A 13,069-nucleotide genomic window follows, 5' to 3' on the forward strand; every position below is an offset into this window, starting at 1 on the left:
TAACACTATGACAACAAGAATGCAAACACGGAGCATCTCCGGGAAGTAGTGTAGAGCACATGTACTGGAATTATTCATCCAAGAGGTGAGGAAACTGGGGTATTTATACACCAGCCCTCCAACAGTTACTGAGTGAGAGCTAATGTGGGCGAAAGGGAGCAGGACCCTGTGCCCCCTCCCCCACCTCTTGTTTACAGAAAAGCTGACATCTCCCCGGCCTCCCTGAGTCACAGAAGAGCAGGCTCGAGCTGTTGATTAGGACAAGCCTGCAGGCCCTGGGGGATGGCGAGGACTCTGACCACTTATCTCAGCGATTAACTGACATCACTCCTCTATTTCCCCTTAGAACTTTCATGGCTGAACAGAATATTTGGAGATTTTGGGGCTAGGGGTATGCTGGGTCCACCAGATTGCAGGCATTTCGGTTAAAAACAACTTTCCTGTTTGTTACCGAGGCTGTTGCCCCCAGGATCATACCCCTGCTCCTTCCTCAGATAGAAACCAATTACTCTCATCTACGTCTCAGGAGGCAGCTGCAAAGAGAAGAAACAAGAACTGGTTAGAATCCAGTCCAAGATGGCGGAGGATCTGACGTGCAGGGGACCTTGAGCCTCATTATATGCTCACTGTGATGTATTAGCTGCTAAAGGACACACCCACCAGCACCATGACAGCTGATGGTTGCCATGACAACAACCAGAAAAGCCCACATAAGGACTGAAAAACTTCAGCGAGGACTGATTGGCTCTGTGACGCCAGAATGAGGACATAATGGCAGAATCCTCCCATAGAAGTTCGCATGTCCTGACCAGGGCGGGAGCTGCCCCTACTGCCCACCTTGGCTGATGGCTCCCCGCTGGAGCGCCTCTTTCTGGCTCCAGTGCTTTTCGTCCCTTCTCCCTGCTTTTCTTTCTTTTCCTCTTTTAAGCAATGAAGTGGCTGCTCACTTCACCCCTCTGCTTCTGCTGGGTGAAGTCTTTCACAGCAGGCAGCAAGGACCCACACTTTGGTGAGTTCCCTAATTTAGGGGTCCCTCCATCCACTAACAGGGGAACCAGGAGATGTGTTCATTCTTTCAGCCTGTCATGAACACGTGTGGCTCAGATAAGGGGCTATGACATCAGAGATTCTATACCAGATACTGAGTGAGCACGGATAAAAGTATGAACGGGGCTCCATAAGGTTTGTTACAACTGCAGTTGACACCATACCCTGTTCAATGACATGTTTTCCTTCCACAAAGGAGTGTTTCATTAATTTTCTCTCTTAAATATCTCTTCTTTAGGTCTCCTTAAAGTTGAGATTATCTAGGTTTCCAGGCTTGGCTCTCTTTTCTGTACTCTTCCTTGGCAAGATCTTAAAGCATCGATTATCTATTCCTCACAGTTGACTCCTCGAACTGTATCAATATCCCAGTTTAAACTCTACTTCCTGCATGATGGTTCCTCCGATGCTCACTCTCCTCTCATCAATGAACTCATGTTTTTTTGGCTCACAAGCACGGTGCTCTGTTTCTCTTACGTATCATCCTCTGCAGTGATTTCTGAAACACACCAACTTTAAAGTAAAATGAGTAGCATCAGCTACTCATTGGCAACACACTTATTTTCAGAGGGAAGTAAACTGCAGGCTTAACCATTTAACCACATTAATTATTTTAGTTACAAAAGTCACTGTGACAGAATAATAAACATTTTACAGCACCTTGCAAGTTTTTGAGTTTTGCTGTTTTAAGCAGTGATATCATCCCTATGTTCTAGTTTTTTAATTATAAAAATTAAAGTGAATTTATGAGAAGAGTGAATAGATATGTAATAACATGTAATTGTAATATGAGAGAGAAAGTGAAAATCATCTGAAATCTTAGTAACCAGAGATAACTGCCATTAACTTGTTGAATTACTGTGATGTTAGGAAAATATTTTTGGATATGGTCATATACATCAGTGATTTCATGACACAGCTAATTTGTCTGATGAGATCTTTTATTTTTTATTATTTTTTGTTTTAGTTTTATATTGAGGTATAGTCATTTTACAATGTTGTGTCAATTTCTGGTATACAGCACAATGCTTTAGACATACATGAATATATATATATATATAAAAATATATATATTCATTTTCATATTTTCTTTTTTACCATAAGCTACTACAAGATATTGACTATAGTTCCCTGTGCTGTACAGTATAAATTTGTTTATCTATTTTATATATACCAGTCAGTATCTGCAAATCTCGAACTCCCAGTTTGTCCCTTCCCACCCATTCAATGAGGTTTTGTTTTTTGTGTTTTTTTTGGGGGGGTGGTAAATAAAGTTATTTATTCATTTATTTAATGGAAGTACTGGGAATTGAACCCAGGACTTCATGCATGCCAAGCATGCAGTCTACCACTGAGCTATACCCTCCCCCAATGAGATCTTTTAAATAGTCTTTTTGCACACTTTCAAAATTTTAAAAGAATGTAATTATGCTTAAGTGTAATCTAGATTCATTCTTTCTGTATAATAGAATTATTATAAATGACATCTTGTCACAATTATATTTCCTGTTTGATTCTAGCAAATAAAAACACAACTGGTTTTGTATACTTGCTTTTTCCCTCCAGTAAACTTAATTATTAATTATTAATAGTTCAATTATTAATTTCAATAATTTTTTCTTATTTTATATAAAAATAACCCAAACATCTGCAAATAATGATAACCTTGGGTGCCAATTCTTTTTTTTTCTCCTTAAGTTACTGCACTGGCTAACACTTCTCACAATGAACAAAAGTGGAAAGAGTAACACTGGAAACTAACACTACATTGTACATCAGCTACACTTCAATTTGAAAATAAAAGTGGAGGGGGAGGGTATAGCTCAAATGGTAGCGCACATGCTTAGCAGACACAAGGTCCTGGGTTCAATCCCCAACACCTCCTCTAAAAATAAGTAAGTAAACTTAACTACCTCCCCTCCCCCCCAAAAGTAAGTAAATAAGTAAATAAATAAAATTAAAAATAAATAAATAAATAAACTTAAAAGTGAAAATAGTAGACTTTTGATATTTTATTGATAATATTTCCAAAAATTTTTTTTAGTATATTCAAGGTATCATATTTGCCTATTAGTATGGGAATAACATTTAGTGTGGGAATGACATTTCCTAATTTCTTACTGCTGAACTACTGAATTGCCAGGTTTTTAATTGAGCTTTTTCACAGTATAGTATCGCTAAGATATGGGTGGGTTCTGTATAAATATTTTGAGGTTTTTGTGTTTATGTTCATGGATCATATTTGTCTATAGTTTTTCTCTTTTGTATCATTCTGTCTGGTTTGGAATCAAACTCAGATGAGTCACATACAATAAAATGGGAGAACATTTGCATACTTGGTCCTCAACAGTGATAAGCATCCGTGGCTTGCAACCTGAGAGTCTGATGAAATCCATGTGGAGTTTCCAGGTTAGCGAACATACGGAGGGGCCAGGTGAGTGTCCCGCCCAGGCAGGGTGTGGATGTGTCACACACCTTCCCACACACCTTGCCCTCCGCGTCTCCATCTGGCTCTTCCAGAGTTGTGCCTTCTTATGCTAAACTGGTGACCTAGAAAAAAGAAAAAGAAAATAGAACTGCCTAGGCACTGCCCAGTGAAAAGCACACGAATCAACACGATTATTTTCAGACACACTGAGAGGGCTTATTGTGTGCTAGAGATTAATTATTCATTGGCCGTTAAGGATGCCTATGATCATGTTCCTAGAGAAGTGTCTAGGTTCAGAATTACAGAAGTGAATTCATGGCAAGGTTTCCTGGAATTCATCATTGTTATAAATGTCTGACGACAAATGCATATTAGGCTTTTATTTTTTATTCATCATTGAATATGGTGAGCTCCACTAATAGTTCAGGAAAATAAATCTAACTAAAGACTAAACTAAAATTAAAGACTTTTTTTAATAAATTGGTAAGAATAAAGTTTACAGTATTGTAGAAAAATGTCCTAAAGATAAAAACAAAAAATTTAGGAAAGAAAAAATGGCTAGTAAAAAGACTCCATCACAGGAAAATGCAAATCAATGCAACATGATAGAACTGTTTGGACCTTTTAGGACACTGAACAGTGTTAACCACTCACTGTTGCAAAGAGGGTGCCAAATGGTACCTTCCATGCTAGTGATGGAATTGTAAATCGGTAATCTTTTTGAAGTCAGTTTTTCAATATCCATCAAAGCCTTTGACCATGCAATTCACCTGGCCTCAAAGACATATAAGCAAGGAGATTCACTGCAGCCAGGATTTTAGTAGTTACAATTGTATATAACATATTTCTCTCAATGAGGAATGGTAACAAATGTACATGTACAATGAAATACTGAGTCATAATTTTAAAGGAAGGCATATAGATATGGAATAATTGCATGGATATTAGGATATTCATAGCATGAGTATATTTTAAGTTGAAAAGCAAGTTTCACAATAATATTTTCCACTTTTCATTAGGAGAAAATATGTGACTGTATATGCATAGGTATTCATGGATAAAAGTTTAAAATAATTTAGAAGGTCTGTAAAAACAAAAGCAAACACATTAACAATGTTTATATCTGGAGGAAAAAAATAAAGTAGATGCCAGGCTACAGTGAAGGCAGACTTTCTGTTCTATATTTTCTGTACATGACGTTTTTAACAGGTACATATTTAGCTATGATTTGTACAATTCAAAATACATTAACAAAGTGGAAAAACTAGATGAACCTCACTTTATTACATTATAAATTATTTTCAGCACTGTTCACATTTAGTCTTGTTTATTCTATTGCTTTGGCATATATAATCATATATATAAATACATTTAAGCTAATAAACCTATTAACATGATACTGTGCAACACTACTACTATAGTTTTCATACCACTATCTTAAAATTTTAAATTACTTATAATTTTAAACATATGTTATATTTCAACAAGAAAGTTTTTTTAAACATGGCTGCCTAAATTAGAAAAAAATTATTATTCTTACCACTTTGCTGGTGTTCATTTCCTTTCAAAATGCTCTCAGAGAAATTAAATCAGCTAGCTTCAAGAAAATCATTTTTCTTTATCAGAACAACTTAACCTTTCTGGCAAGTTGCCGGACAGTTGTGTGTGGGTGTGAATGCATGTATATGAGAGGGTATGACTCTGTACATAAAATGTAAAAGTCAAGAAAAGCAAAAAGTCTGCCTTGCAATACCCTTGAGCAATCTAACCCAAATTCAGACTCTTGTTTCTTTTTAAAATGAGCCAAATTCTCATAAGAGGTCGGTCTAAATCTGGCAAAATAAAGGCTTTAGGACATCAACACACTGAAAGTGTATTTGTTTAATATTGCTCTCAGTAGAACAGCTTTCTGCATTATAAATTAATTAGCAAACGCAGTTACTTCTTCAGAATCTATTTTTAAGACTTAATTAAACCTTTGTCTTTGTTTTTAATATTACCCTGTCTTTGGAAATAATGTTATAGAAAAATTAGCCTCTCTCTAAGATTATTACGAATGTGAGTCATTAACTCTGCCATCATGTATTATATACATGTTAGACTTTTCCTTAATTGAATTTTTAACCATTACTGTAAATATTCTAATTTAATTTGTTCTAAAGCATCTTATTAAATAGGCCAAAGGTGTTGACTTATTAGGTGAGACAAATGTTGAAACCATGATTTCGTTTCAAAGAAGGAGATAAAAGAAGCTTAAAAAAATGCTTTTTGCTCTTAGTTGTCTTTTCTTTTTATACAATTTCAAACTTATGGGAAAATTGCAAGAACAGAGCAAAAAAAAAAATTCTAAAGAACCCCTACTCCAATTGACCAACGTTTATATTTTGTCTTATTTGACATTCTCTCCTCCCCCCCCTTCCATCCCCTTCCTCTCCCTTTTTCCCTCCTTCTCTCTGTGTCACTCTCATTTTGGGGACCATAACTGCACGTATATTTGACTGTTTGGTGTTGCCTGACAGGCACTGAGGCTCTATTCACTCTTTCCTTTCTGTTCTTCAGGAAAGAGAATTTCTACTTCTCTGTCTCCAAGCTCACTCACCACTTTTTGTTCTCGTCTCCACTGGGCTGTGAAAGCCATTGAGGGAGGCCTCGTTTCACTTCAAATACTTTTCTTTTTAGTTTTACAATTTCTGTTAGTTTTATTTAATGGTTTATATTTCTCTGCTGAGATTCTCCATCTGTTTATTTTTTAATCACATGATTTCCCTTTTAGTTCAAACATTTGTATAATCGTTGCTTTGAAGACCTTGTTTCTTAATTTCAACCTCAACGTTTGTGTAATTTCAGGTTTCGTTACTATTGATCACTTTTTCTCTTACCTTATTTTCCTTCTAATTCACATGTTTCAGGTTTGCTGGCTTTTGGTATAATGGACACTGAGTATCAAACTGTAGACACTCTGGGTTCAGTTAGCTTCCTTTGAAGACTTGAGTTTTGTTCTATCAGTAGTTAATTTTGCTGGCCTTTGTCTTTTCTGTAGTGAGGAAGAAGGTAAAATCTCTGAGTTCGGTACTTTTAACCTTCCATCCATTGCTATCTGCAAGTCATCTTTCATATTCCACTCTGTACACATAGTTCATGGAAGAACCAAGGAGGTAGGCAACGTTTATACACAAGTTTTGAGGCTGGCCTCTCTGTGGATACTCTTTTGCTAGTATCCCCCAAATATCTTAATTCCTTTGGTAAATCTGAAGTCTGGTCTTACCTTTGCAGGCTGGTTGGACTCTTGACTCTCTACTCATGTTCAGGCTACCCCACGCCGTGTGGAGCTAAAAGTCACATGAATGCCAATCTCACCCAGTGAAAATCCCTTTTTCAAGGATCATCCACCCTCCAGTTCTGGTTGATCTAAGGGTTTTTGTTTTTGTTTTTCCTGGTATTTTCAATAGCCATTTTTTTCATATTTTCCCCACAGCTTTAAATTCTATCTATAAGTGGATGAGTCTCATAAAAGCCATGACACCATTATCAACAGCAGAACTGCTCTGCAATTAATTAATCAAATTTGTTTTCAATTGTGCATGCATTGCCATTTTGAGGCACAGAATACTGATTCTGTGTACATATTTTGCACAAGATTTTAGCTCAGCATTTGAATCATAAAGAATTAGGCCTTACATTCTTTTGCCCACCCATGCCCCCTTAAGGAGTAAAGTCAAACAGAAGCTCAACATGGCAATCATTACGGGGCTATCAACTTTGAAATTATTAACAAGCACCACGTGAGGTGAGTACTGTTGTTCTAATGATGAGTGATTAAGACTCAGGAGTTGGATATCCTACACAAGGTCACAAGATTGCTAGATTCTACTAAAAATGATACACTCAGAATTGCAGAATAACTTAAACATGCAAAACATCAATTAATTTTTGGAAATAGAGCTCTGTGCATTTTAAGGAGACTATATCTCAAAACTGAAATCCCGTAGAAATTCTAAGCAAATAAGTTATTATTGACTAATAACTAAAGAAGGGATATAGTTTCCCCCCCAGTTTCATTGAGAAGTAATTGACACACATCGCTGTATAAATATAAGGTGTACAGCAGGATGGTTGGATTTACATACATTGCAAGATGATTATCAGTAGGTTCACCTAACATCCATCTTCTCATATAGTTATAATAAAAATGAAGGAAGAAGAGAAAAAAGGAAAAAATTTTCTTTACGATGTGAACTTTTAGGATTTACTCTCAACTTTCTTATATATAATAAATACCACAGTGTTAGCTATAGTTATCATAGTGTACATTTTTTAAAATTAGTTTTTAAATTAGAACACTGTGGAAGCCATACAAAATACCTTTTGGCATTAATATGAATGACTAACAGAGTTATTCATCTAAATTTAGGATAAAGTTTTTATTCTTCTAAATTTAGCCCATGATTTGTTATCTTTTAAATGCCATAATATTGGTGTCAAAATGAAAAAAAAATTAATAAGGTGACTCATTATCAATCAGCATTTTTTGGCTAATTCTTATCAAAAGTTTTAGAGTTAATTGTCACTTATTTGAGAAACAGTTTTTTTGGACTTTTGGACCAAATCCCTCTGTATCAGCAAATATAGGATCTGGCTAAAACAATCTCTAAATGTTCACACCTGCTTATCACAGGAAAAGTTCTAATCTTGTCATCATCATAGTCCAGACTTAATAATAGGCCATCGAAAGTCAGGTCATCACCTACCTCATTTGAGCAAAGAAATTTGTTCGTAACTTGGGAAGGGTTACGTGTGAGTATGTCCAGAGTCAACTCAATCTCTTTCATTAATTGGAGACAAGGGACACACACACACTACAATAAGATACATGGATTTAATTCTACTCTTAAAAAAGAAATTAGAGGCCATAGTGATCAATTTTACTTGTAAATGTCACTAAGGTAACATTTAAATGAAAATTTTAAAACAAGAGGTGGGATTGGGGGTTGATCATCAGTAAAAGACAAGACATGTAGTCTACACAGAAAGAACAACTTGAAAAATAGGATGAAGTTATCAGTGAACTCTGAGAATCTGAGCCATGAATCTTTGCTAAACACAGGATGTATGAGGAACTAATGCTGGGAATAATACCAAATGGGATGGCACTGTGAAAGGCTCTGAATGCTGCATTCAGGTATTTAAATTTCCCCATAGGCTATGGGACACCATCTCCATGGAGTCTTGTTCCTTTTTCCAAAATAAAGAATGATTTGTAGTTCATCTTTCCAATTGTAAGTGTGATATGTACTTTTGGTTAAAACATAAAATAGTGTAAAATATAAGTGAGAAATAAATGTCATTTAAAAACCCGCTAGACAGATAACAACAGCCAATACCTAGCTGTACATCTTCTGTGTATGTTTGCCCTTACAGAGAGTATCTATGTGCCACAAAAATTTTTACCAATCCCTTTAGAACTTGTTCAATATGTAGTAGAATTTATAGGCAAATAGCAAAAAAAAAAAAAAGTAAATAATAAATTCAACAGAAAGGCAAGCCTCATCATACTATTTTATGTATACACACACACACACACTATTCTGCTAAGGATATGGATTCTGGAGAATGAGAGGCATTAAGATGCAGGATAAAGTATACTTCTGCAGATTCAGGTTTGAAGAAGATGACCAGCCATGAGATCATGCAGAGGTTAGTTTGTGACTATAAGAATCAGGAGAACATTCATCTAAGAAATCATATTTTGTTTATAAAATTGTATGATAAGATGTTTAGGTGGTTTAAGGCAAATGGGGCATATTTGAAGAAAGTAAATTTCAGGCTTAGGGAAAGATGCTTTAAGTCACATAAATATTGAAAATATGAAGTGATTAATCAGAGTAGGTTTAAAAACAATACAAAAAATGGATAGTTCATCTGTCAGACACTTTGAATGTCAATGAGAGAAATTCAGTTTAAATGAGGTTAGTCTTAAAGGAGAATGTGTCATCTCTTGGATCTAAAAGGCAGAAAGGTCATATGACAACCCCACAGCTAACATACTGACGAGGGCTTTATTTTCAGGATATATAAACAGCTCATACAACTTAATCACAATGAAACAAACAACTCAATCCAAAAATGGGCAGAAGACCTAAACAAGCAATTCTCTGATGAAGACATACAAATGACCAATAGGCACATAAAAAGAATGCTCACTATCACTAATTATCAGAGACATGCAAATCAAAACTACAGTGAGGTATCAGCTCACACCATCTTTAAAAAGTCAACAAACAATAAATGCTGGAGAGCGTGTGGAGAATAGGGAGTCCTCCTACACTGTTGGTGGGAATGCAGTTTGGTGCAGCTGTTACAGAAATTAGTGTGGAGATTCCTTAAAAACTAAAAATAGACTTACCATATCATCCAGCAACCCCACTCCTGGGCATATATCTGGAGAGAACTCTGATTTGAAAAGATACATGCACCCCAATGTTCATAGCAGCACAGTATACAACAGCCAAGACAGGGAAACAGCCTAAATGTCCATCAACAGATAACTGGATAAAGAAGTTGTAGTATATTTATACAGTGGAATACTACTCAGCCATAAAAAAGAATGAAATAATGCCATTTGCAGCAGCATAAACAGACCTGGAGATCGTCATTCTAAGTGAAGTAAGCCAGAAAGAGATGGTCAATAGGCACATGAGAAGAAGGATATAGATTCTGAGGAATAAGATGTATTAAGATGCAGAATCATTCTGAGAGTCTAAATTTGAAGAAAATCATCAGATACACGAAAAGTTCACCAATCATTGATCATCAGGGAAATGAAAATCAAGCCACAATGAGATATCATCTCACCCTTGTCAGACTGGCCATCATCAGAAAGAGAAAAGTGATGGAGAAGAAGTGGAGAAAAAGGAACCCTTGTGCACTCTGGTGGGATTGTAAACTGGTACAACCACTAAAAAACAATATAAAGTTTCCTCAAAAAATTAAAAATAGAACTACTGTATGATCCAGCATTCCACTTCTGGGTATATATCTAAAGTAAATGAAATAAATATCCTGAAGAAATATCTTCACCCCCATGTTTATTGCATTATTATTTATAATAACCAAGGCATGGAAACAACCTAAATGTCCATCACTGGATGAACAGGTAAAGAAAAAAGATAAATATTATTCAGGCATAAAAGAGAAGGAAATCATGCCATTTGTGACAACCTGGATCGGCCTTGAGGTCATTATGTTAAGTGAGATAAGTGAGACAGAGAAAAATAAATGTTGTAAAACCTCATGTATATGTAAAATCTAAAAAAAAAAAAAACTCATAAGAAGCAGAGATTAGCTGCTACTAGGGATAGGGGTGAGGGGATATGGGAAATGACTATAGGTAGTTGAAGGGTACACATTTCTAGTTATAAGATGAGATGTCATGTACAACATGGTAACTAAAACAATACTGAATTATATATTGAAAGTTGCTAAGAGTACATCCTGAAAGTTCTCTCTACAAAGAAATTAATTGTAACTCTGTGAGGTGATGGATGTGTTAAGTAATTTTATGTGGAAATCATTTAAAGATATATACAAGTGTCAGATCTTTATGTTGTGCACCTTAAACTGACACAATGTTGTCTGTCCATTATATTTCAATAAAACTAGCCAGGGGAAAAGAGGCAACTAGAACAGTAAACAGTTTTGCAACAAAAACAACAAGATGGAAATCTGTCCCTGCCAGATCTAATGTATAAGTCTCTGGGGTAGACTGACCTATTGGCCAAATTCTCAACCTCAGGTCATCCCCATACCTGGGGGAAAGGGCAGAGGCTATGCCAAGGGTTTGGGGCTAGGGGATCAGTTACTAGGGAGTGGGCAAAGAGGGGTGCTGAAAAGAAATTGTAACTGATGTGAATTTCCTTGTGGAGTTGGAGATTGAGGCCACTCATATGTTGGTATGATTTATTTTTCTTCTCAATTAGACAACTGAGTAATTTGTTTGTTTTTACAGAGTGGTTCATGCCTAACAAAAATGGTAGAACTGAGAAATACCTGTGGAAATGAGTAAAAGATAAGATTCATCGGTAACAGGTTCTCTTCTCCAAATTTCAAATCATTTGGAAATGACTCAGACTTGTTATGATTGTCTTATACATTGTATCATGCAGCACCTTGATCTTTGCAAAGCCAAAAAAGTTACTAAAAGTTAAGTACACTGTAAAATACAATCCAAGAGAATGCAGTGAGGATTTCAGATAGTTCATTTGCTTTATCAGTTTATGTCCTGACAGTATGGGCTCAATGCCTCATCATGTTCCTTCAACAAATTCTCTCTACCATATATGCTTCTAAAACTCCAGAACCTCTCATCCAAGCACATTTTAAATATCACATTGATTTTACAATCTGTCATTTGAGACTATGATAACAAAAAGAATCTTGCTTAATTCATGAGTTATAGCAAATGGAAATAACTGGAAACTAATGTTCCCATTTTCTTCAATAAAATAAGGATTTCCAATCTTATTTATGGCCCCAAATAAGCTCATAGATTGGCTTTTTAATGAAAGTAAGGTAAAATGGTAATAACAATATAAAGAATGTCATTGATTTCATATATTTATAAAATGAGAGATGAGTCTATAAGTAAAGTCATAACTAAAATATCTCTTAAGGAAAAAAATTTAAATTTAACGTCATAAAATATTGTAAAACTGCATTATGAAATATTGCACCCAGTGAGGTCAATGCCAAATACGTGGATTTGAGGCACTTCCATTTCACTGATGTTGGCATAGTGTTCTTTTGCAGTCAGTTTGTCACTGCTCATTTGGTCTTCAATTATGTAACAGAAAGATATGATTTGAAGGGTGTTTTAAAAAAACACATTTAGGAAAACTTCTAAGATAACTTTGAGAGTTTATCGCTGTAACAATTACAAACTCATCCTTCACAATTTTATGCTTCAGTTAAATTCAATGAAAAAGCAAACGATTTGAAAATCTCTGGTAAACAAAGTACATTGGCCACACTAATTTCAGTCATAGTATTTCTCTTTTAAATAAGTGCCAGTGCAAGCTATTCATATATATAATGAGCAAGAGGTCAATTGAGTTGTGTTCAACATACTCACGATGCATTAGTTAAACTTTTTAAAACATATTTATTTTGAGACTAAGGATATATTGTTTATAACAAGAAAATATCTCCAGAATCTACAACTAGAGTGAAAGAGACTAACATTTCCTGAATACCTATATTGTTTCAGACACTTAAGCAGTCTGAGATATGGAAAGGCGGGGCTAAAAAGTGGTGGTGGGGTTATTGTCTTCTTTAAAACAAAAAATGATTTATTTGTTTACTTTAGCACCTTTATTGTGGTATGACTCCTGCAGAGTAAGCTACACATATTTCAGATGTACAATTGGATGAATTTTGACAGATGTGTACACCTATGAAACCACCACCACAATCAAGATAGCTAGTATTTCCATCACTCCCCAGGAGGTGCAAATCTTGAACTCTCAGTTTATCCCTTCCCACCCTCTTTGCCCCCTGGTAATCATAAGTTTGTTCTCTATGTCGGTGAGTCTGTCTCTGTGT

The 13,069-nt window shown here is 35.5% G+C and overlaps 1 long non-coding RNA gene across 1 annotated transcript; it reads left to right on the top strand.

Moving 5' to 3' along the window:
* Positions 1–712: 712 nt before the first annotated feature.
* Positions 713–1,711, top strand: LOC140687660 (uncharacterized). The gene is made up of 2 exons (XR_012062078.1): positions 713–1,182; positions 1,286–1,711. It is a non-coding gene; the product is annotated as an uncharacterized lncRNA (long non-coding RNA).
* The last annotated feature ends 11,358 nt before the right edge of the window (positions 1,712–13,069 follow it).

Source organism: Vicugna pacos, chromosome 20 (genome assembly GCF_048564905.1).
Source record: "Vicugna pacos chromosome 20, VicPac4, whole genome shotgun sequence".
In the NCBI taxonomy this organism is placed as follows: Eukaryota; Metazoa; Chordata; class Mammalia; order Artiodactyla; family Camelidae; genus Vicugna; species Vicugna pacos.